This window comes from Rutilus rutilus (assembly GCF_951802725.1).
Source record: "Rutilus rutilus genome assembly, chromosome: 12".
Lineage (NCBI taxonomy): Eukaryota > Metazoa > Chordata > Actinopteri > Cypriniformes > Leuciscidae > Rutilus > Rutilus rutilus.
Window position 1 is genome coordinate 14,364,775 of NC_140217.1, and position 20,755 is coordinate 14,385,529.

At 41.1% G+C, this 20,755-nt stretch overlaps 1 protein-coding gene across 1 annotated transcript in view; it reads left to right on the plus strand.

Moving 5' to 3' along the window:
* LOC311301180 (uncharacterized protein) overlaps positions 1-19,239 on the plus strand; it is a 357,157-nt gene extending 337,918 nt beyond the window's left edge. The window contains exon 3 of the transcript XR_014629408.1: positions 19,098-19,239. The gene's annotated coding sequence lies outside the window, so the exon portion shown is untranslated. The remainder of the gene's footprint in view (positions 1-19,097) is intronic.
* The last annotated feature ends 1,516 nt before the right edge of the window (positions 19,240-20,755 follow it).

A 20,755-nucleotide genomic window follows, 5' to 3' on the forward strand; every position in this document is an offset into this window, starting at 1 on the left:
CGTAACCATTTTTCAGCCACTTCACAAAAATAAAAACGTAATATATTTACAGTGGCAGTTATCTTAGTTACAATATACTATTGTATGGATCATTTTAAGTTCCTTACTCCACCCTATAATCTAATGTACAGTCACAATCATTTATTTAAAACATGACAAAAAGCAGTATAAAGAATAGACAAAACGACTCATTTTGTACCAGTACTCTGACAGCAAAACATAATTTTGTGTGAGCTACAGAAAGAAATTAAAGTTGTTAATCACTGTAAACATTCCTCTGACCTGCATGTCCATTCTCCAAAGCGTCGCGCTGCATCTCAGTCAAACCAGAGATGGTCTTACTATTGAGAGATACGAGGATCTGTGGCTCTACCATTGGAGAAAGCATGGATCAAGCTTGGCTAACTTGAATCATGCATGCCTTGATAACCAATCACATTACAGCCTTGACGTCATTGAATTCCGTTCAGAGTTGTGCGACAGTCAATCACTGTCTAGAAATGAATACCATAGAAATGAATGAGAAGTGCCATAAACTAAAACATACCTGTCGAGCAATTGTCCATGTCTTTTCTTATAAAACAGCATTTTTTCTTGGTGTAAACTCTAAAAATAGATCAATCCAAAATAAATGTTTAAGCCAATAAAAGAATTAAGAGAAAACATGTTGAAGATTAACTGATGGGCTGTTGATCCATTAAATTATAAACTATTTCCTCACAAAAGCGGTTTATTCAGCTTATTGAAGCCTCTCCTCCATTGACATCCATTAAAAAAAAAAAACAGCCTCTTGTCTCCTTCCCTCCCTGTACTGCAGCATTAGAAGGCGTTGTTTTTTTCCCGGCTAAGGTTGCAGGCTTGCTTTCAAGTGGCTTTGCTCAAACCGATACCCGTAACTCAAATTCGTTATGTCGCAAATCACAAGCGACAGCCAATAAGGAGCCAATGACGTTTGACGTCACTGCCACAAACCTGTGTTGTAGTGTTTGAAGCACCAGTTTTGAAAGTTATAATGGATGCAACAGAGTGTGAATCTTTTCCTCACACTGGTGTTATTTACTTACGGCTTCTGAAGACTAGGAATAAAATGCACAAAATAATGGACTACGTTTATGATGAGTTTATGGTGCATTTTCATGTCATGGTGAGCAGCTGTCCCATGGGAAACAAATACAAATTTAATGATTAAGTGATGATTAAAGGACAAGTTCGGTATTTTACATTGAAAGCCCTGTTTACAGATCGTTTCTGATGAAATAGAACGGTTAAGATTAAAATGTGGACACATGCTGCTGTCCCGAGAATTTTAGGTTTATTTCAGTGACAGTGATAAACCTAAAATTCTCGGGACAGCAGCATGTGTCCACATTTTAATCTTAACCAGTCTATTTCATCAGAAATGATCTGTAAACAGGGCTTTAAGTGTAAAATACCGAACTTGTCCTTTAAATGGTGACAGTGTAATTTTTTATTTTTGGTTTTTTTTTTACATTTTACAGTTCAGGCTCTAAACCAATAAAAAATGTTAGAATGTAAAATAAGGTAAATGTGTTGACACTGAACATATTTGATCAATCATATTGATTAAAAATAATAAAATCGGGGGCGTGGTTATGACTCGGACCTAACTGCACGCGTTTTTGGGAGCTCCTGGCATTTTTCGTTTAAAACTTAAAAATCACCCTCATTTTTCATCGACACAAAGTTGACGTGCTTCATTGACTGTTTGAGGAAACGATGCCGTCCAAAAAACGCAAAAATAAAACTAAGTTGGTGAGTTCTCCGGTTGGGAAGCTAGACGATGATGGGGATGCTAGCAGCGTTGCTAGCTCTTCAAGCTCCGTAAGCACTAACGTTAGTGATGCAACATGTGTCGATACATGTCAAGATCTGAATGTAATCCAGAAATTGGATTTAATGAGAAATGACTTTGCAACAAAGATTGATGGCGTCCTAAACGCGATACAGGATGTTAAGAAAGATGTAAGAGAATTTTCTGGACGCATGGATTTGGCCGAAGAGCGCATCAGCAGCATGGAAGATGTGGTAAACACGGAAAAGAGCAAATTGGAGGAAGCTACGAAGCGTATTACCTTTCTCTCACGTAAGCTTCACGATCTGGAGAACCGTTCGAGGCGATCGAATCTCAGGGTGGTTAATCTTCCCGAAAAGGTTGAAAACCCGGATGCGGTGGCTTTTCTAGAAAAGTGGTTGTGTGAAACGCTGGGTCGTTCAGTCTTCCCTACACCTCCCATTATTGAAAGAGCCCATAGATTACCAGACAGACAGAACACTAATCGTCCCAGAGTGATGATTATGAAGTTTCTAAATTTCCAAGATGTGGTTCGAGTGATGCGCGCGGCCAGACAAAAAGGCCGAGTCATGTACGGCGATCAGGAGATCAAGTTTTTCCCGGATCTGTCTGCAGAGGTTCTTAGACAACGGAGGCGATTCGACGACATCAAACAACGCTTGAGATCATTGAATCTCAGATACGGAATAGTCTACCCAGCTAAACTGCGTGTCACAGTGAACGGACAGACCCGTGAATTTGAGGATCCGTCGGATGCAGAAAAATTTCTTCAGGGAATACGAAACACAGGTGAACTATAATGGACTTGGTGAGAAGGCTAAAATGATTGGCAAGGTTACCCAATACTGAAGGACATTTTGAATGCTGCAAATCTAGATACTGAAGGACATTTTGGATGCTGCAAATCTAGATACTGAAGGACATTTTGGATGCTGCAAATCTAGATACTTGTTTATCTCTTATTTTATTTATTTTTTCTTTTCTTGTGGTTTCTTTACGGGTGGTTCATAATCCTTAAAAGGTTGCCAGGAGTTACTCATAATCTGTTTCCTTTAGTAGGTTTTTTTTTTTTTCTGTTTTTGTCTCTCAGTTCAGTGCTTTTAGGTTGTCTTATTGCTCCTTCCTTGAGGATGGATCAGTACGGAGATATATCTGTATCCCAAAGTGTTAGAGTGGGGAGGGGGAGGGCTCAAGCTGTCATGTTCGAGTTGACAGCTAATGTAAGGTGTTCGTGGCAGGTGTTTGAATATATGTTTCTGTTTTGTTCTGGTTCCAATGTTAGCTTCTTTAGTGAGCACATACGGCGGATAACTTTGTTTTTCATGTGTATATAATAGTTTACATGCTAATTAGAGTTAAAGAAAATCACACAAATTAAGCTTAAGCTCACCTCCTGGAATGTAAGGGGGATGATTCGATTAGTTAAACTCAAACAGGTTATGACGCGGATTAAACAAATGGAGTCTTCAATAATATTTTTACAAGAAACTCATCTTCTCAAAGAAGAGCTACCGAAAATACAAAGAAGATGGCCTGGTCAGGTCTTGGCTTCATGTTACACATCCCATTCTAGAGGGGTATTGCTGTTGATTCACAAGTCTGTACCCTTTAAAGTAAATAAATGTATTACAGACAAAGCGGGCAGATACTTAATAGTACAGGGAACATTTATGAGTAAAGTTATTAACTTGGTTAATATATACGGCCCAAATGAAGATAATCCAGTGTTTTTTGAAAAGCTTTTCATATTGATTGCCTCACTCCATGGAACAGTTATAATGGCAGGTGACTTTAACTGTACCCTGGACCCACTGCTTGACCGTTCCTCAGGGGCGGATGGCTCCCATTCTCAAAGTAGGAGGAAAATTAAACAGTTCATTAAGGATTTAAATTTGTGTGACCCCTGGAGAACTCTGAATCCATTAAAAAAGGAGTTTTCTTGTTTTTCGTCACTTTCTAAGACATCATCACGAATAGATTATTTTTTAATTTCGCTCTCCTTATTTTCTAATATAGACAGTTGTGTTTATGACAGCGCGGTTTTGTCAGATCACTCCCCCACGTCACTATTATATATAGATTCAAGATTACATAAAGGCTCCCCTAACTGGCGCCTAAATCATAGATGGTTGCAAAATGCTGACTTTATAAAATTTATTGGTGCACAAATTGATTATACTTCGCGACAAATACTGATCAGACTTCTGCAATTATTAGGTGGGAAGCCTTTAAGGCATTTATCAGGGGCCAAATGATTAGCTATACCAGCTCTAAATTTAATAAATTTAAACAAAAAATGATTAATATGGACGCTGAAATAAGAGATTTAGAGAAAGTGATAAAAATAGATAATTCTAAAAAACTTAAACAAAAACTATTAGCCCTTAAAGCGGAATATGAGGAACTCTCTTCATTAAAAGCCGAAAATAGTATATTAAAATTGAGACAAACTTTTTATGATCAGGGGGAGAAACCTAGTAAATTATTAGCCTGGCAGCTTAAGAAATTAGCTTCAGAAAGAACCATTAATGAAATCAAGAATAGTGAAGGGAAAATAACTTCAGATCCAGGAGAAATTAATAACATCTTTGTGTCATTTTATGAAACTCTATATCAATCAGAATTTCCCGCAAGCCCCTTTAATCAAAATATCTTTTTAGATGGATTGAACATTCCCACTATTTCGGAAGAGACTAGACTGGACCTTGATAGGGAGTTAGAATTTGAAGAAATTGTTAATGCTATAAACAGTATGAATAGTAATAAAGCGGCGGGCCCAGATGGAATTCCAATTGACATTTATAAGGAATTTAAAGAGAAATTAATTTCACCATTACTAGATATGTTTATGGAAGCCTTTCAACAAGGTTGTCTGCCACTTTCATTAAGAAGTGCTCTGATCACTCTTATTCTAAAACCAGAAAAGCCACCCATAAATTGTGGCTCATATAGGCCAATTTCATTATTGAATTCAGATGCTAAAATCATTGCTAAGATACTGGCAATGAGACTTGAAGAGGTTTTACCCCAATTGATACATCCAGATCAAAATGGGTTTATTAAAAACCGTCAGGGGTTCCATAATGTTAGGAGAGTACTTAACCTAGTACATGCGGGCAATGATGATCCAGATTTGGCTATTCTGTCTCTCGATGCCGAAAAGGCATTTGATAGACTGGAATGGCCATATTTAATGGAGGTATTAGCTCGATTTGGATTCGGTGACTCTTTCCGCCGTTGGGTGGAAATCCTTTTAATTGATTCATCTGCAATGGTACTTACTAATCTAATCTCACCCCCATTTAAAATTACTCGTGGATCCAGACAGGGCTCGCCGCTTTCTCCTCTTCTTTTTGTAATGGCTATGGAGCCCCTAGCAGTAGCAATAAGGTCACACCCTACAATTCGGGGTATATATACTGAAAGTATAGAACATCATATCTCCTTATATGCGGATGATGCTATTATATTTTTATCAGAACTTGAAAAATCCATTCCAGCTCTCTTAGAAACTATAGGTCAATTTGGAAGTTTTGCTGGATTTAAAATAAATAAAGATAAATCGTCAATTATGTTTCTTAATGAACAAGATAGATTGAATCCAAAGCTGTCTCATCCATTTGTAAATGCAGTAAATGGATTTAGGTATCTTGGAATCAAAATAACTCCTAAACTGAACCTTCTTAGCCCGGCTAATTATAATCCTTTGCTGGCTAAAGTATCTGAAGAGACAAATCGTTGGATGACATTACCTATTTCATTAATGGGTAGAATAAATGTGATCAAGATGAATATTTTGCCAAAATTCTTATACGTTTTCCAATCAATACCCCTCCCTCCGCCTCCTTTGTTTTTTCTAAATTTAAGAAGACTTCTCTCTAGGTTTATTTGGAGTAATAGGAAGCCAAGACTGAGACTCTCTTTACTTTACTTGCCATATGAAAGAGGAGGGCTACAGTTGCCTAATTTTCTATGGTATTACTGGGCAGCTCAGTTGAGAGCTGCGATGTTTTGGTTTTCTAAACAATCAAACTTTTCATGGTTACAGGTGGAAAAGTTAGCTACAAAAGGCTTGTCACTCGATAGTTTTTTATATTCAGCACCACTCAAAGTACTTATAAAAGGAACAGACAATCCATTTGTTAAAAATACTATTGCTATCTGGTATGAAGCCCATAAATTTTTGGGGGATCTTCCAGTTCTCTCCCGCTTCTCTCCTCTGTGGGGTAATGACCAGTTTTGCCCTGGTAAAAAAGATTTGGGGTTTAAATTATGGATGAATAAGGGTGTCTCTAGATTGTCAGATTTATATGAAGATGATATCTTGATGTCATTTGATAAACTTGTAGCAAAATTTCACATACCCCAGAAACATTTTTTTAAATATTTGCAACTTAGAAGTTTTATTTTCTCCTATTCAAAGAATTTGGGTAAAATACCCCCAATGTCAACATTAGAACAGCTGACATTACAAAACTGCAACAATAAAGGATGGATTACTCAGTTATATGAAATATTAAGAGAAAATAATAAAGAAAGCTGTGAAAATAAAAGACAAGCTTGGATTCAGGATGTAAAAAACGATATCTCATTAGAAGAGTGGAGTACAATTTGCTTAAAGTCGCAAACACAAACCATAAATACTCGTCTTAGACTTTTACAATATAATTGGATAATGAGGACCTATATAACCCCTGTAAGATTAAAAAAATTTAACCCAAATAAACCAGATCTTTGTTTTAAATGCAATAAATTCCCTGGTACATTTTTTCACTGTGTTTGGGAATGTGAGGAGATTCAGAAATTTTGGGATGAGGTGACCCAATGCATTTCTCAGTTTACTTCTTCTCAAGTCACGACATGTCCTATGTTATGTGTATTGAATTTATATGCAGAAAATTGTTCCTTGTCTGTAAAAGAGAGAAAAATGGTGGATTTGTGTTTACTGCAAGCCAGACGATCTATTGCTTTATATTGGAAAAAGGCTGATTGCCCCTCTCTTGGACTATGGCTAAGAAACCTGTCATCTTGTTTGGCTCTTGAAAAGCTTACATATATAACAAAGAAGAAATCATCTGAATTTGCGAACATCTGGGAGGTGTTTCTGAATTTTCTTAAAAGTGGAAATATTGAAGATGCATTAGATGTGTGAAGTTTTATATGTAGGAAGAATCTAGCTAATTTTGTAACTTGCTATTTTGTATTTCTATATGCCTGCCTGGGGTTTGGTTGGGGAGTGGAAAAAAAAATATATATATTTATTTTTTTTTGTCCTAAAAATGTGAAAACTCAATAAAGACATGTTAAACAAAAATAATAAAATCATCTAATTAATTTCATGAATTCAATATTCTAAAAACCTGAAAAAAATCCTATACACATCATTTATAAGTGCTGACTAGGGAGAGTTCATTATGAAATTGTGGTGGCACAGATTAGACTATGGTGAGCCAGTCTAGGTAATTAAATGTTTTAACGCGCCATGTTTTAATAACAAAGTTCGGGAGGAGCACGTTCAGATAATTAACACGAGAGGAGCGCATTCAGCCAATCAACTCAAATAGTGATAAGATGTATATACAGCAGACTTACCTCTGTTTGTTGACCGTTTTTCAGCATCCCTCCACCGCCATCTCCTCACTTCTAGTCCTAACTATTCTTATCACAACCAGGGGGAGTACTCTGGGTTCAGGCCAAAATTCGGTAACATTTAGTCCATTTTAGACATTCTACTAACTAGAAGTAACTTTGCAACTACATGTCAACTAACTGCCATTAGAGTATTAGTAGAGTGTCTGTTTAATATCTGCAAACACTTTATTTTGATGGTCCCCCAACAGCTATTCTACTGACTATAATAAAGTAACTTGGCAAATACAAGTCAACTTATTTTCCTAACCTGAAGCCTAACACCTAACCATAACCTAACAGTCTGCTGATAGTCTCCTACAATCTACTAATACTCTAGTTTCAAATTTACTTATAGTTAGTAGAATGTCTAAAGTGGACTATCGAAATAAAGTGGAACCCAAAATTCCGACCTTGGAGACCTCCCCCCGGACAGCACTCCAAATATGTATAACCCTTACTCTACTTAATTATATGTAAGTGTGGAGTCGTGAATAGGAAACACTGAATGAATGATTTGCTGACAAATGTGCTTCAGTTAAATAGCACCAAAATGCTTCAACCGGATCGAATGAGACAAGTCGCTGAGTGAATGACAGGAGGCGTGGCTATTGTAGCGTTTGAGCAGATCCTTCATTCATTCATTGGTTCTGAATTAATGAATCATGGCTTGTTGAATCTAAAACAATGCACATTCCTTATGAAACCCAAAGTTTTTAGTCTCTGAACTCATGCATGTAAATCAAACTCTCTGCAAGCTAAATGACCGGCCTGGTGCCAGCATGGCTGGGTTTAGATTGCTTTATGACACCCTGGAGTGTTAACAGACATTCCACGCGAGTCACGTTTGAGCAGCTTCAGAGAGATTAAAAACTCTCTCTGCACCCTTACACACACACCACACATGGACCCCTTTTGTGATGAAAAGTGCCTTTAAATGTATTAAATGTATTCCTTGTTGTGCTTAGATGTCTTCACATGTCACACTGGAAGTATCTACAATTTGATCGTGTGTTAATCAAACGTAAGATGCCTATAATCGTGCATTTGATTGTAACTCTGTATCCTTAACTGTTTTATATTTCATTCTTGGTATCTGTTTAACCGTCTTGTTTTGACTGAACCACTCATACATAGGAGATTACAGTAAAATGTATTGTTCTGTGTGTACAATCTTGCTGGAGTGTTCTGCTGAATTTTTATACTATCATAAACTATGCAGATAAGTTTGTCTTGACAAGACAAAGATGATTTGACTTCCCCGCAAAAAGGGGGCGTGGACGGGATTCCCTCAAAAGACGGAACTTGCCCGTTTCTCGCTCTCTTGCTCTTCGGAAAACTTCGGGAAAACACCAACTTCGGAGGCTTCGGCCACCGTCTTCGGACGCGCACCTCCGTGTTACTCCCGACCTTTCTTTTCTTTTCTTTACTAAGTTTTATTTTCATATTCGCCTCTCCCTCCACGAGGGAGATGAATTCTGAATTGTTTCTTTGGTAACTTCACGTTCGGTGAACCTTTAAATCTTCCCGCGACCGCGCTCGCCCGGAAGACACGAGAGCACGCCTAGCCCCAAAAAGGCCTATACACGCGCCTGCCTCAGCAACACCACAGACTATGTGCAAGTATAATCGAGCTTTTAATTCGTTTAAGGTTGTCTGTCTCTGCTTAAGGTGATGTGATTTCTTGTTGTCTCTCTCAAAGGTTACATTGTCGGTGATTTTTGCCATACTGCGATCTCTCCCTATTTTGCTTTCACTTTCGCTCGCTCATCCTTTCTCACTCTTTCTCTCATTTTCTCTTCCTCTCTCATCCTCTTTTAATTCGTGTTTGTTTGGTAATGTTTTCATCTGTTTGTTTCTGTTGTAAATACATGTATTTACTCTGTGTGAATTGTAGTTCGATGTATTATTAGTTCAATTATTAAAACCATTATATTCTTGATTGCTTCTGTCTAAAATGCTCATATTACAAAGTCAATGAAATGTTGATCCTAGCTACAAGCTTTACGATTTGTTACTTTTCAGTAACCTAAATTTTATAAGGACAGGAGAATAGTTTCACGGCCAGAAACTATTTTTCCTGAAATTATAAGAAGTGATAACTTTATTGAGAAGTTGATAGGTTAATCTTACGGCCGTTTGCTGGACAAACAACTGTTTGATGATTACATTAATTTCCATTAAGGGTTATCTCATATAATCGATCTGAAATAAGACGATTGATATATGAATGAGGAATTATAATTCGTTGTGATTGATTATTCATATATACAATCGATCTATTTTCAACTTCGATAATTTAATTTAACTGTAATATGCAATATATTAATCATATTCATGATTAATTATTAAAATTCCCTATAGATCATTTGAGCTAATGTTAATGTACTACCCAGTGCGGTTACACTATGCAGGACTGCAGTGTGCGTGAACCATTGATCTATAGAAATAACTGGATTGCTCATTGCATTCTAAACTGCCAGCAGGCGGCCATCTTATGATTCCCTACAGACAGAGGGCATTAGTGACTGAAATAATGACCTAAAATCACCCGATTTGCAGTGTATCAGTCGCACATGAATAGTTTTTAAGATATACGCATGTACATTAATTGATTCTTCAAACGTTATCTGTAATGTTTATTGCCTTTTTGGTCAGGATAAGCGATATATACTGTAGAAATCGTTAAGATGGGTGCGTCTACTGCACACTGCCGACACAGGTATCTGACCTAACACAAAATAGATTTCTTTATGTACGTAATTATGCAGGAACTATTAAGCATGAACATATATCTGGGATTATTAGCAGAAATTGATTCTAATATACATTAAATATTACAATACATACAATCCCCTATTACTAAATTGCACTATATACAGTGGGGAGAACAAGTATTTGATACACAGCCGATTTTGCAGGTTTTCCCACTTACAAAGCATGTAGAAGTCTGTAATTTTTATCATAGGTACTCTTCAACTGTGAGTGACGGAATCTAAAACAAAAATCCAGAAAATCACATTGTATGCTTTTTAAGTCATTAATTTGCATTTTATTGCATGACATAAGTATTTGATAAGTAACACTTATAAGTAACTTAATATTTGGTACAGAAACCTTTGTTTGCAATTACAGAGATCATACGTTTCCTGTAGTTCTTGACCAGGTTTGCACACACTGCAGCAGGGATTTTGGCCCACTCCTCCGTACAGACCTTCTCCAGATCCTTCAGGTTTCGGGGCTGTCGCTGGGCAATACGGACTTTCAGCTCCATCCAAAGATTTTCTACTGGGTTCAGGTCTGGAGACTGGCTAGGACTCCAGGACCTTGAGATGCTTCTTACGGAGCCACTCCTTAGTTGCCCTTGCTGTGTGTTTCGGGTCGTTGTCATGCTGGAAGACCCAGCCACGACCCATCTTCAATGCTGTTACTGAGATCTCGCGATACCTGGCCCCATCCATCCTCCCCTCAATACGGTGCAGTCGTCCTGTTCCCTTTGCAGAAAAGCATCCCCAAAGAATGATGTTTCCACCTCCATGCTTCACGGTTGGGATGGTGTTCTTGGGGTTGTACTCATCCTTCTTCTTCCTCCAAACACGGCGAGTGGAGTTTAGACCAAAAAGCTCTATTTTTGTCTCATCAGACCACATGACCTTCTCCCATTCCTCCTCTGGATCATCCAGATGGTCATTGGCAAACTTCAGACGGGCCTGGACATGCGCTGGCTTGAGCAGGGGGACATTGCATGCGCTGCAGGATTTTAATCCATGACGGCGTAATGTGTTACTAATGGTTTTCTTTGAGACTGTGGTCCCAGCTCTCTTCAGGTCATTGACCAGGTCCTGCCGTGTAGTTCTGGGCTGATCCCTCACCTTCCTCAGGTCTTGCATGGTGCCCCAGACCATCTTGAACTTCTTCCATTTTCTAATAATTGCGCCAACAGTTCTTGCCTTCTCACCAAGCTGGTTGCTTATTGTCCTGTAGCCCATCCCAGCCTTGTGCAGGTCCACAATTTTATCCCTGATATTCTTACACAGCTCTCTGGTCTTGGCCATTGTGGAGAGGTTGGAGTCTGTTTGATTGAGTGTGTGGACAGGTGTCTTTTATACAGGTAACGAGTTCAAACAGGTGCAGTTAATACAGGTAATGAGTGGAGAACAGGAGGGCTTCTTAAAGAGAAACTAACAGGTCTGTGAGAGCCAGAATTCTTACTGGTTGGTAGGTGATCAAATACTTACAGTATGTCATGCAATAAAATGCAAATTAATTATTTAAAAATCATACAATGTGATTTTCTGGATTTTTGTTTTAGATTCCGTCTCTCACAGTTGAAGTGTACCTATGATAAAAATCACAGACCTCTACATGCTTTGTAAGTAGGAAAACCTGCAAAATCGGTAGTGTATCAAATACTTGTTCTCCCCACTGTATATATAGTGTTATAAATAAGCTATTATTATAGCTATTATAAATATGCTTCTGCGGTGTGGTGTGATTTGTTCTGCTTTGTTGTGGTGTGTTCTGGTCACGCTGGGCCTTCGAGCGTGTAGTGAATGTGAAGTGAGTGAAGTACTTTATTGTCATTGTATAAAACAATGAAATTACATTTGCGACATCCCCACAGCGCATTTAAAAGGAAAAAGTACATTTTCATTTAAAAATAAAAAACAACACAAGTAGTTAACAAAGCAATTGATAAATGAATGCATGATAAAATAGATTAGTTAATAAATATATTGTTAAGCTTAACAATAATAAATACAATATAAAAGCTAAGAAACTGTCTCATAATAAACATTTCAAATGTATTCATGATATTTGTTAATTGGCATGTCCATAATAAATACAATGGTACTAATACTAATATTATTGCATACCTATATAGCAGCAAGAATTGTTATTGCACTCAGAAATGTCATATTATCAACAGTTGCTAAATATTGTCCAACATGGCAATATCACAGTTCAGCAATATTATTGCTGTCGGAAAAAAACTGTTTTTTAATCTGTTTGTACGGAGGCGGGTTGACCGAAAACGCCTGCCCGATGGAAGAAGCTGGAACAGGCTATGACAAGGGTGTGTGATGTCCTTAATAATGATGTTAGCCCTTCTCAAACAGCGATTGTTGTGAAGGTGATCCAGTGATGGCAAATCAATGCCTACAATCTTCTGTGCTGTTTTAACAACCTGCTGCAGGGTTTTTTTGTCAGCTTTAGTACAGCTGCTATACCAGGCTGTCATACAATTTGTTAGTATGCTCTCTATAGTACATCTATAGAAATTGACCAACAGCTTCTGCGGAAGATTAGCTCTCCTTAGCCTCCTCAGAAAAAAGAGGCGTTGTTGGGCTTTCCTTGTTATGCCTGCAGTGTTCTCACCCCATGTGAAATCCTCAGTGATGGTAACTCCTAGAAACTTGTGGCTAGGGACTCTCTCCACAATATCATCTTTGATGGTTATTGGGTTGTGGATGATTTTTTTGGTGGCCCTAAAATCCACAATAATTTCTTTAGTCTTTTTGATGTTCAGGACTAAGTTGTTAATGTCACACCATGCTTCCAGATTCCGAATCTCGTCCCTGTAGGCATCTTCGTTGTTATTTGATATAAGTCCAATAACAGTTGTATCATCTGCGAATTTGACCAGAACGTTCGACTCATGGGTAGTTTTACAATCGTGGGTGAAAAGTACATAGAGGAGGGGGCTTAACACACATCCTTGTGGCACACCAGTACTCACGGTTAGAGTAGATGATGTATACTTATCCAACCGCACTGACTGGGGGCGATTGGTAAGGAAGTTCAATAACCAGCGACATGTAGAGGGAGTTAGTCCTAATGCATGTAGTTTGTTGGTCAGCTGGCTCGGTACAACAGTGTTAAAAGCCGAGCTATAGTCGACGAAAAGCATCCTGATGTATGTGTTGGGCTTTTCCAGATGTGTCAGGGCAGTATGCAAAGCTACGCAGATAGCATCCTCTGTCGATCTATTTGCCCGATAGGCAAACTGATATTGGTCTAGGTCAGCTGGTACTGAGTCTTTAATGTGTGTGATTACTAATCGTTCAAAACATTTTGCAATAACAGGAGTGAGAGCAATCGGTCGATAATCATTGGGGCATGTTATCATAGTTCTTTTTGGGACAGGCACAATAGTTGTAGATTTCAAACACGTGGGGACCACATAGTGTTGCAGCATAGTGGCGTAGAGTGCTTAGCTGCTTGGCTCTCAGGTGCTCTCAGGTGCTTTGTCTCTCTCGCTTCCAGCTGCAACTGCCATCTATATTCGTGAGAGTGAAGGGGAGGCAGTTATGTAAGTCCAACTCACTGATGGTTAGAGCGTCTCGTTGGCCAAGACTCTCATGCCACCTCCACGCGGTGCACCATGGCAAACTGGGTACATTGCAGCCCCAGGCTAAGTGCATGAGGGATCTCGGAGTAGTCTGGAGCCCCAGAGGTGCTGAGTTCATGGCCCACCGGCGTGTGGACATGCCCTGGCTCTCACCAATCCAGACCCCAGCTATGGGTTAAATAGCAATATGCTATCTTGGCAGCAGGAGTTGGCAGTCATGGTGTGAGCGCAGCCGAAGGATTCAGCCTACAGTTCTCCCATGGCAGATAACTGAGCGGAAGAACCATCGTACGATCAATGGTCAGGGATCATCACCCAGTTAGCGGGTACTGCGGGGCAACCGTGCTCCGCTGGTGCTTGCAGTGCTCGGTCAAGAGGTGGATGCTTTGTTCTGGGCATGCATTAATCCACTAACTTCTTCCCCCGGCGCTTGACGTTTCAAGCAACTACGATGGAATTGTCTGGAAAAAACTCTCTCCCAGGCTGTCGTCACTGCGACTGTACACCACCTCGGGTCCAGTGACATTACTGTCTACCTACGCCCTGACCCTCACTTCGCCAGACGATCAGAAAAATTTGTCTGATCCTTGATGCGATTGCGGACAGCAACTCTTGATTCTGCACTAATTTGATCTAATATTTAATTTTGTCCTAAAATCATTCAAATGAATGTCTATATTTTGAGAAATGTCTTGATATAATGATTTTCAGTTTTGTTCAAGGTCATTTTTCAATAATGGAAGAATATGTAAAAGAATGGTATTTGGGGTAAAATACCTCTGCTTTTGGGGCTAAAGGCACAATAACTGACATGATAAGAAATAGCTGGCTGACTTTTCCATTTGTTGACATGACATGGTTAGATTCAGAACATTAATCTAATGTTCTATATCAGAATGTTTATATATCACATTGGGTGTCCACCTTAGAGATAATCACCATGTTTATAATGAAACCATTCATATTTAAAAATATGATATTAATCGTGTCATAATAAAATATCATATTTATTTGTTACTAGCCAATGAAATTGGCTAAAAAAAAAATGCCTAGGAGGCAATACCCTCGCTTGGGAGGAGCTCACCGCCCAGGTGGGCACGTACATCTTGGGAAACTTTCTCACCCAGATGAAGGCAACCACATGTAGTGGGCCAACCTCTGCTTGGAAACAGCCTTCCCTTCTGCTGGTTTCCGTTACAGACAGAGCTAGTCTAAGGTCTAGGCTTTACATTCTGATCACATATATCCGCACTGGAGCGGACGGACAGAGAAAAAGCCAGGACTGGGTCTGCCTCCTCCGGGGCAGCGCTTGCAGGCTCACCACCTGCTTCCGTATCCAGGCCGGGGTCTCAGTTGTCATGAGAATTAGTCGGCCTAAACTCCAGGCACGATTCGTTGACCAAAAATGCGGGCAAGTCCCTACCCTCTAGATAGAGACCAAACAAGCAGGAGAACTGTTTCTTTAAAAACAGAATTTTTAACTCACTGCCTGTAGGGCTCAAGGGAGGTCTCTGCAGTGCAGTAGCACCAGAGATAAGTCCCAAGAGGGTAAAGAGGGGACGCAAGGCAGTTATTCAGTCTCCTTGCTCCCTTCAGGAACCTGACGATCAAGTCGCACTTCCCATGGATTTGTATCCACTGCATCATGATGTGCGTCAATACATTTTGAGGTGGAGGAGACAGCCCTCACTCTAGCCGTTAGCTGGAAGGAAGCACTGAAGTGATCGAATACCTTCGGGATCTCCTCATGGAAAGAAGACTCAATTCAACGAATAGGTTCCACTTCTAAGGGGGAGTGAGCCTCTTTTTTGAGAGGGTGCTCTCACAGAGGTGATGGTCTCTACGGCATACATTTTTTTGCGGTAGTAACCAGAACCTCCGCGTCCCGTTCTTTTTAGAACCAGACCTGGAACTCTCCAAGGTCTAGACGTGGGTGCCATCATGCCCCATCCCTGAGAATGTACTCAGAGGAAGGAGTCAGGAAGGCTGTTGAGAGGAGAGGTCGGTTGGGCCAATAAGGGGCAACTAGCAAGACCTGTTCCATCTCTTCCTGATTTTAGCACTGTAGTGCAAGAAGGCTCACTGGGGAACGCGTTTCTGCGCCAGGGCCAGCTGTGGCCAGAGTTTTTTCTGTGTCGAGGGATATCCACTCAGACGGAGAAGAAACAACTGGCGGAGGGATGAGTCCGAAGGGGCAACAGATGTAACTGTGCGGCCCCGAAGTGGTCCCAAACAGCTGGCCAGCTGGGGATGGAGTCTCCACTCTCTCTGGGCCAGTGGCTGTCGTGAGGCTTGTCAGTGGCACGATTGAGCAGGCCAGCAGTACTAAGTGGAATGAAGCGACCTTAGAAGCTTCTGACTCCAAGGAGGAGGTGGCGGGCGAGTTGCAACATGCGAGGGGAGCGTAGCTCAATGGTCGCAACGTTGTCTGTTCAGACCAGTACATGCTCGCTGAGCAGCGGTGTCTCAAAGCGAGGAAATTGTAAGCAACTCGAGGCAATAGATGCCAATGCAAGCATCCGTGTGGCGTGAGGAAGCCGTGTGGCTGCGTCTGCCATATGCCCGCGTCTGCCATATGCCCAGGAGCCTCTGAAAAAGTTTCAGTGGGACCCTTTCTCACTTCTTGAATAGCACTGAGCTGAGAGATGCGCTGGACCGAGACCATCTCTATACTAGAAAAGAGATCCTCAACCCTTGGGTGAGTTTACTTTTTCACAGTTAACCTGAAGACCCAACTGGCTATGGAGCACTCGAAGGGTAGGACCACGTACTGATACTTTGTACCTTCGAATGCAAGAACACAGGAGGCCTGTGGAGCGGAAGGATAGAGATCTGAAGTACATGTCTTTCAGGTCGAACGCTGCAGACCAAGCTTGGGGACGGGGCATTTTTGAAAATGCATCTCTGTGTTTAGCAAGTGAACGGAGGCTTTCAAAAAAGGGCCCGTTTCAGTTGACACAGATCCAAGATGGTTGTAACCCACCACACATTTAGGGTACAATGAAGTACGGGCTCATGGAACCAGACTTCATATCGGCTGGAGGGAATGGCTAGCTTGCGTCCTTCGCCTGTAGGACTGCGACGTACACACACAGAACAGGAGCACTGCTCAATACCTAGGTGTGATGAATCTCTGAGCATCTCTGCTTAACACCTGGGTATGGTGAATATCACTGAGCCTGGGCAGAAGCCGAGCGAAATGAATCACAAGCCGAGTCTGAAGGTACCATTTGGGGCCAGGCTGGACCGGTTGAAAGCATTTTAGGCTTCCATAAAACCGGGCCAGGGGCCAGGGAACCACAGACGTACCCGAGGTGGGGCAGCGAGGTGGAGGACAGGGACCCGGCTCGAGAGGCCCAAAGGTTGCCCGAAGGCGGGGTCTGAGTGTGCAGTGCAACACTTACCTGTCTCCACGAGACGGCCAGGGATGCGTGAGAAGGCGGATGACCGGGTCATCGAACTGCACCCAGCTGCCGTGCTGGCGAACAAGAGGGGGCTGAGGGGTGCAAGGCTTTACAGGGTCGCACACCACCAGACTTGCCCTCTTGGGACCCAGGAACAGAGGTATTTGCTCTTTCTTTGAAGTGTGGGTACCGCTTGCTCCGTTTCTTTTGAGAGCCAGTGGTGGAACAGACACACACACACAAACAAAGACTACAACCGGCCCTCATCCGGGGGGAGGGAGTGGATCGGTGACCAACTCCAAAAGGAATGCTTCCGCTGTCGCTTGCCACCTGGCTTGGCAGCGCCTAGAGTGGGCTGGGCGTTCCTACTGCGGCAGGCCTGGCTGGAGGCTACTGTGGAGGCCCAGCGGGAGGGGCGGCGGCAGGGTGGACGCAGCAGCGGGCCGCCGGGGCAGGATGTGCCGGATGGCCTCCGTCTGCACTTGGGCAGCAGAAAACTGCTGGGCGCAGTTCTCCGCCGCATCGCTGACCAGCCCAAACTGGGAAATTGGGGAGACCAGGAACCGAACCTTGTCCGCATCCGCCATAACAACCAGGCTGAGCCAACGATGGCGCTCCTGGACCACTAACGTGGACATCGCCAGACTGATCATGCACGCCACGACACTCGTGCCCCAGAGGGCGAGGTTGGATGCGGAGCTCACCTATGAGCGCACGGTCTGGGCTACCCTTGTGCATGTCCATGAGTGCCCTGGCCTGAAAGACCTGTAGCAGCGCTATGGCACACAAGAGGAGGCGGCTTGCCCACAGGCCTTGTAAGCTCTGCCCATCAGAACGGGCGAGAACTCACAGGCTTTAGGGGGAGACGAGGGGCCCCGTCCAAAAAGCAGCGGCCGCCGGACACAGGTACAGGTACCTGTGTCGCGCCAGACTGCTCTACTGGAGGCTTTTTGGAAGTATATTTTGCAATAATTTCTGAAATATCAAAAAATAATATTGTTTGTATTATTAGTAAGTTTGGATACTGGTTGATGTCAGCTCACTTCACATGACTCATTATGAATAGTATTTTATATTGCTTGCAAGCACTGCAGCCAAAATATGCATACTTAAAAACTGGAAATCTGAAGAAAAAAAACGGAATGGAAGCACTGGATTAATGAATTTATATCCTATAATATTATAATAATATATAATACTCCTGAAAAAAAGATTGTATTTTATGAGACAAAAACCCACATATTTGATGGGGGGTCGTCGCTGTGACTCCGTCGTGGACTGGGGGACCATCAGCATCACTCTGCTCCTTCCGCTCTCTGTCTGCACCAAGGGCTCCACCTCCATCAGTTCTGTTATCTCCAATCGTAACCAGGGTAGCATGGAGACCCTTACCACCATGGCTCCTCCCTCCAGCAACGCGGCCGTGGGACGCTGTCCTGGTTTTGGCCTGGAGCGCCATCGGGCCTTTCCTGCTCAATGCCATGCCCTGGATCTGCACCTCCCTGGACTTCCTTCTGTTCCATCCCTCTCCTGGACTACCGTCCTCCACCAAAACCTCCTCCAGGGTTGCGCCTTTCTGGGAGGGGGCGTAATGTCACAATCAGGGCTTTTTGTTTATTGTTTTAGTTACTTAATTTCATTTTTTTTCTCTCTTCCTTTAACGTTCTTGTTAAATGTTATGATGGGAAAAAAATAGAATGTATTGATAACAATAAATACATCTTTACAAAAAAAATAACTTATGCTAACATTTTATGTTTTGTAATTCAGTTATATCACTTATTCGTTTATGAATTTACATTAATGTTTTGTAAATGATTAGTTCATCATCAACTAATAACTTAAATGACTCATAACTGAACATTTTTATAAAGTATTACCCTGTCTTTCTCTTACGCAGGCATGGTTAGTGTACTAGTTACCAAACCTGTAATATCCTACTGCCACCAGGCCATCACTCTGCACTGCAATGTATCTCTATCTGATGAAAAGGACCATGAATTCCAGGTTACTCATCTAAGCTGGATTAAAGAATCAAATAAAACAATATGCTCGGAAAGCAATACAGCAATCAGACGTTTTTTCAGCTGCCAATATATGGCAAACAAACAGCTGGTACTAACTATTGCCTACCCAAAACCAGATGACATTGGACGCTATATCTGCAAACTCCGATCCTCCCATGGACATACAAATGCTGATACCAATGTGACACTGGGTATGTAGGCTGAAAGTTTATGATAGGGAGTGAAGAATCAACTTATTTATTCCTTTAACAAATCCTTCATCATGAAATCTGTTCTAAGAGCATGATGGTGTACTGTATGTCTATGCAAAATTGAGGGAATATTTATTTTTATTTTTTTTGTGTTTGCTTTTCTTCAGAGCTATGGGCACATTTTAGCCAACCCTCGTTAACTTTGTTTATGTCATTCAAGATGCATTTTAGCATCACAAGTCAACATTAATCAAATTATCTTTCTTTCCTCAGAGTGTCCTCAGAAAATTGACCAGATACATGAAGATGGGAACAGGGTGACATGCAAGGTTGAGAGGTCAAACCATGATGGGCGCATCCACTGGTTTCATGGAACAGTCAATCTAACAAGTCAATCAACTCAGAACATTTATCCTGCTGTTGATGGATCATATACAGTAATTAGTTCTCTCAATGACAATTCAAACTGGAAAACGTATAACTGTTCATACTGGGTACCTCAAATTGAGCAATATATAGCAAGCAAGAACATTGTTATGGAACATAACACACAATCTAACACACAGTCGTTCAATAGTGGCAGAAGGTCTGGTCTGGTCTTCTGTTTGTGTCTCCTATGGACGCTCATTCAGCCCTAATGGCAGCAATAACTGCAAAAAACTCATTTTGAACTTTACGTCAGCGGACACATTACACACAATACACGGTCAAATTTACAGATCAAAGGCACCAATTATATGTTCAAAGACTTGGTCTGCCTAGTCACAATGATGTAATAAGCTGAGGTTAACCTGAAAGAGAATCTTTAGGTGCCGTAGGCTAGAAAATAAATTCAATTACATCATATTAAAAAGAACATGTATTGAAACAAAGATAATGCAACAATTAAATAAATGAACATTACAAACGAATGTAAATATTAACCAAAGTTTGTCTGGGCAACATAACTAGTACAAAAACTCATCCCAAGTCTCAATGATATTAACAGCCAGCCAACACTCCCTACTACTGTTATTTTTAGCTTCCCTGTATAGAGAACCTTAAGCCGGTGCGTTAAAAATTTGATTCAAGCTAGTTTCAAGTGTCAGCTATTAAATCACATAGCTGTTATCTTTACAGCACAAACAGAAAATGCATGGTTTAGTTTCAAACAAGAGGAGTGAAATGTTACAATTCACACCATAGTCCGGGTTAGTTGTCACATACCCCGGGGCGAGATGTAACATTATGATATTCACTGGGGTGATATGTAACATTATGAAATAAGGATTTAGACAAAAAATATTTTGAAAGCTTTTTATTCAACACAGAATTTTTAACATAATTGGTGCGTGTAACAA